This window comes from Phascolarctos cinereus, unplaced genomic scaffold (assembly GCF_003287225.1).
Source record: "Phascolarctos cinereus isolate Bilbo 61053 unplaced genomic scaffold, phaCin_HiC Scaffold_8;HRSCAF=390, whole genome shotgun sequence".
Lineage (NCBI taxonomy): Eukaryota > Metazoa > Chordata > Mammalia > Diprotodontia > Phascolarctidae > Phascolarctos > Phascolarctos cinereus.
Window position 1 is genome coordinate 77,734,269 of NW_027556291.1, and position 5,977 is coordinate 77,740,245.

Sequence of the window (5,977 nt, forward strand, 5' to 3'; positions counted from 1 at the left end):
CCTGACACTTAGCACCTGTGTGTCCAAGGACAATTCACTTTCCTCTCTGAGCCAGTTTCTCCTTCTACCCTGGGTGGTTGTCTATAAAAGTTAAAGTCAGTGACAGTATGGTCCACAGACCCTCTTCTACCCATACACCCACCACAGGTGAAGTGTTGGTGCCAAGGGGCATCTTTGAAGCCACTCTCACATGCCTAATCCTTATGTGGGTACTTAAGTTCTCCCAGAGCTGCTAGAGGCTCAGTGTCCTGGCCAGGATACCACTCCTTATGGAATCATGCAGAGGAGTCAGACTGTTGCCCAAACCACAGGCCCTGCTCTCCCTCATACCATCCTCCATCAGCCTTTCCCAGCCACCTTCCTATCTCCTAGACTAGTTTCCCCTTGACTCACAGAACTTTCTGATAAAACCGACACTAGCCACCATAAATTCTCAATTCCTTCTGAAGATATTACCTGCTTTGATGTTTGTACTTTCTTTGTCCTGCAAGCATCATTATTCTCAACTTTAGCAGTTTTCCATCACTATGCTTTTCTCCAAGCTCCATCAGAGGAAGAGACAATTTTCAAAAGAACAATAATTATGACTGTTTACATATTCATACGTGTGGGTGTGTACTCTGAGTTTTTCCCCAGTATAGGCCCTGATGTGAGGTGGAGTAATGTTGTCATCCAAGGAGAGCTCCCCTGAGGGGAAAGGGCCTCACTGGCTCCACAAACTTCCTGAAGAAAAGATCCACCTCCAGATACTCTCTGCCTCAGTCTGTCCAGGTAAGAAGACCACTGTTCCAGACCTATATTTTCCATGTTGACTTCCCAAGGAGTCATAGATGGGAGTGGGGAGGGGGAGGGAGAGAGAGAGAGGGAGAGAGAGAGAGAGAGAGAGAGAGAGAGAGAGAGAGAGAGAGAGCAAGAATTTCTTGGGTGCTTACCATGTGCCAAGCACTGTGCTAAGCAAAGGCTCTGGGTGTATCCCAGGGGATGAGTGAGGGATGGGCAAGGCAGCAATTAAGGAGACAGAATAGCAGAATATGGGAGAGTGAATCCAGGCCATTGTGAGGTGAATCATGGCTTGGGACATGAGAGCCATCATGGCCAACCTCAGTTTTACAGATGAGGAAATGGAGGCACAAAGTAGTTAAATGACTTTCCCAGGGATACATAGCTAGCTGAGGGGTTCCTGACTCCACTTACAGTGATGTATTCACTGCACAGCTGGGCTGCCTTTTCATTCACCATCGCTTCCATGTCCAATAACTTAATAAATCCTGTCATTTCATCCCCTTTATTATCTCTGTAGGGTGTGTCCCCCTTTTCGTCCCCAGTACCACCACAATTACTTCAAGCTGTTCTCCTAAACTAGAATATCATCATGTTGTCATCCCAAGTCTTGGATCACTCCAACCATCCACTAACTCCACCTCTAGACTCCTGTTGAGCAAAGATGGAGAAATGGAAAATGGAGAAATGGAAAAAATTAACATTCAGTGGAATAGAGGACCTATAAGCATACCTGATGAAAAGACCAGAGCTGAATAGAAACTTTGATTTCCTAAGACAAAACTCAAGAAAAGCATAAAAAGGTTAACAAAAAAGGAAAATCATAAGGGACTTACTAAGATTAAACTGTTTACATTCCTACATGGGAAGAGGATATTTGTAACTCATAAGAGCTTTCTCATTATTAGGGCAGTCAGAAGGAGTACACATAGGCAGAGGGCACAGGTGTGAATTGAATATGAAGGGATGATATCTAAAAAAATAAGATTAAGTGGTGAGACAGGAATGTACTGGAAGAAAGATAAAGGGAGAGACACAATAGGGTAAATTACCTCACATAGAAGAGGCAAGAAAAAGTTTTTACAGTGGGGGGGAAGAAGGGGAAGGGGAGGGGAATGAGTGAACCTCACTCTCATCAGAATTGGCTCTCAAAAAGGGAATAACATACACATTCAGTCGGGTATAGAAATCTATCTTACCCTACAGGAAAGTGGGAGGAGAAGTGGGTAGGGTTATAGCAGGAAGGGCAGATTGGGAGAGGGGATAGTCAGAAGGAAAATATTTTTGAGGAGGGACAGGGTGAAAAGGAGAGAGACAATAGAATTAATGGGGGGATAGTAACTATGAAAAAATTTTTAAGTACATTTCTCTGACAAAGACCTCATTTCTCATATAGAAAACTGAGTCAAATTTATAACATTTAGAGCCATTGCCCACCAGATAAACGATCTAAACATATGATCAGTTTTCGGATGACATAATCAAAACTATATATAGCCATACAAAAAAATACTCTAATTCATTACTGATTGGAGAAATGCAAATTAGAACAATTCTGAGGTACTACCTAATACCTATTAGCTTGGCTAATAGGATAGAAAAGGAAAAGGACAGATGTTGGAGGGGATATGGGAAAAATGAGACATTTATATTGAGTTGCTTGCCTTTTCAATGAGGGTAGATGGGGAGGGAGGAAGGGAGAAAATTTGGAACTCAAAGTTTTAAAAACACACGTTTTAAAAAAAAAATGTTTTCACATGCAACTGGGAAATAAGAAATACAGGAAATGGGGTACAGAAGTCTATCCTGCTCTACAAGAAAATAGAAGGGGAAGGGGATAAGAGAAGGGAGGGGGGAGAGATAGAAGAGAAGGCAGACTAGGGGAAGGGGTATTCAGAATGCATGCCATCTTGGGGTGGGGGGAGGGTTGAGAAATTTGGAACTCAAAAACTTGTGGAAGTGAATGTTGAAAACTAAAAATAAATAAATTTATATTTAAAAAAAAAGAAAGAAAATGAGACATTGATGGAGTTAGAAATGGATTCAGCCATTCTGTAGAGCAATTTGGAACTATGCCCAAAGGGCTATAAAAACTATTCATACCCTTTGACCTAGCAATACAGCTACTAGGTATATATCCCAAAAGAGATAAAAACCAAAAAGGAAAAGGACCTAAAAGTACAAAAATATTTAGAGCAGCTCTTTACTGGGGGCAAAGAATTAGAAATTGAGGGGATACCCATCAATTTGGGAATGCCTAAACAAGTTACGGTATATGATTAGGATGAAATACTATTGTATTATAAGAAATGATGAACAAGATGTCATGAGAAAAAACTGGAAACACATGAGCTGATACAGAGTGAAATGTACTGTGTACAAAGTAACAGTACTGTAAGATGATCAGCTCTGAATAACTTAGGTATTTTCAACAATACAAAGATCCAAAACAACTCTGAAGGACTTATGATGAAAAATGCTATCCATTCCCAGAGAAAGAACTGATGGTGTCTGAATACAGATTGAAACATTTTAAAATTTTATTTTCCTTGAATTTTGTGTGTGTGTGTGTGTGTGTGTGTGTGTGTGTGTGTATGTTTTCTTTCACAGCATGACTATTAATGGATATGTTTGGCATGACTACACATTTATAACCTATATCAAATTGCTTACCTTCTCAATGAGGGTGTGTGGGGAGGGTAGAAGGGAGAGAATTTGGAACTCAAAGTTTCAAAAAGGAATGTTAACAATTGTTTTTACATGCAACTGGGAAAAAATACAATACTAAAGAAAAAATGTTATGCTACTTTACTGTTAGGAATTTATTAAACTGTCAAAAGGAGCAACACAAGTCTTAGGGATTATATTACTTTTCAATATTAGAGTATCAATAAAATATTTGATTAGAAAAAGACCAAAGCTGAATAGAAAATTTGACTTTCAAATACAAGACTCAAGAGAAGCATAAAAAGGCACACAGGAAAGGGAAATACAAGGGACTTACTTAATAAGGTTAAACTGTTTACTTTCCTGCATTGCAAGATGATGCATGTAACTCACAAGAAATTTCTCACCATTAGGGCAGTTAAAAGAAATATAAATAGATAGAAGGCAAAGTTGAATGTGAGTTGAATAAGAAGGGCTGAAATCTAAAAAAATAAAATTAAGAAGTGAAAAAGAAGAATGCACTAGGAGAAAGGGAAAGGGAGAGGTAGAATGGGGGTAAATTATCTGACATAGAAGAGGCAAGAAAGAGTTTTTACAGTGGAAGGGAAGAGGGGGGAGTTGGCGGGGAACAGTTGTACCTTACTCTCATCAGAAATGGCTCAAAGAGGGAATAACACACACACACACACAGACACACACACACACACACACAACGGGTATAGAAATCTATATTACCCTACAGGAAAGTAGGAGGGGAAGGGCAGAAGAGAAGGGGGGTGTGATAGAAGGGCGGGCAGATTGGGGGAGGTGGGAGAAACCAAACATTTTGAGGAGGGATAGGGTGAAAGGAGACAGAGTACAATAAATAAGGGGGGAAATAGGATAGAGAGAAATAGAGTTAGCAATCATAACTGGTGAAAAAAAATTCTTCAAGCCAAGTTCCTCTAATAAAGGCCTCATTTCTCAAATATATAGAGAACTGAGTCAAATGTATAGAAATATGAGCAATTCCCCACCACATAAACCATCAAAAGATATGACCAGTTTTCAGATGAAGTAATCAAAGCTATCTATAGTCATATGAAAAAATCCTCTAAATCACTATTGATTGGAGAAATGCAAATTAAAAATCGTGAGTTACTACCTCACACGTATTAGATTGGCTAGAAGGAGAGAAAAGGAAAATGACAAATGATGGAGGGGATGTGGGAAAATTGACACATTAAGACACTGTCTTGAACAGATTCAGCCACTCTGTAGAGCAATTTGAAACCATGCCCAAAGGGCTATAAAACCACGCATACCCTTTGACCTAGCAATATCGCTACTAGGTCTGAATCCCAAAAGAGATACTTTTAAAAAAAGGAAAAGGATTTATACTTACAAAAATATTTATAGCAGCTCTTTTCTTGTACAAAAGAACTGGAAATGGAAGGGATGAGCACCAATTGGGGAATGGTTGAATAAGTTGTGGTATATAATTGTGATGGAATACTATTATGCCATAAGATCTGATGATCAGAATGGTCTCAGAAAATCCTAGAAATACTTACATGACCTAATGGAAAGTGAAATGAGTAGAACCAGGAGAACATGGTACACAGTAACAGCGATATTATAAGATGATCAGCTGTGAACAACTTAGCTCTTTTCAGTAATATAAAGATCCAAGACAACTCTGAAGTACTTAGGATGAAAAATGCTATCCATCCCCAGAGAAAGAACTGATGATGTCTGAATACAGATTGAAGCTTGCTTTTTTTTACTTTCTTTATTTTTCTTGAGGGTTTTGTTTTTTGGTCTGTGTTTTCTTTTGCAACATGACTAATAAAGAAATATGCTTTGGCTTAGATTCTTAAAATCTAGCCACTGCTCAGATTCTTATAATCTAGCCACTGCTTAGATTCTTAAAATCTAGCCAATGGCTCACTGATGTTCAGACTCCTTAAGAGTCTGCCCAACACAGCGAATGTTCTAATAAACCTTGTCTTTGGCTGAAAGAAGGCTTGGGTCAAATTCTTTTGGGCAGGGCCCACATGTTCTGATCCCAGCACCTCTGATCCTCTAAACTTCAACATTTTGGTGGCTCATACGGGGAAACTGCCTAACCCCACGTTCTTCTCCAGCCAAGACTGGAAGGTATGTAAGCCCCCTTCCCCCTTCTTGCTCTGCAGTTGGTGTCACTCTCCAAGCACCAAGGCTTGGAGGTGATTTTGGAGCAGACAGTTACCAGACTGTCTTGCACTCGGCCTGACACTCTCAGGCTCTCGGTCTACTGGGTCAGTTTGAGGCCAAGGACCTAGGTACACCTTCCACAGCATAGAAGACAAGGACAGATGCCCTATCAGGAAGTGTATGCTCAATTCTGTCAGTTCTCTAGGCACTAGGGAACTGGGAAAACCTGCAGTTGCTTTTTGGTTCCGTGAGGCTTACTTACTCCCTTCCCTCTACACCCCTGAATCCTCCTCCATGGAGGTTACAGGGAAAGTTAGAACAGCTAAAAATATATCTTGGCAGATTCTGGAGGTTT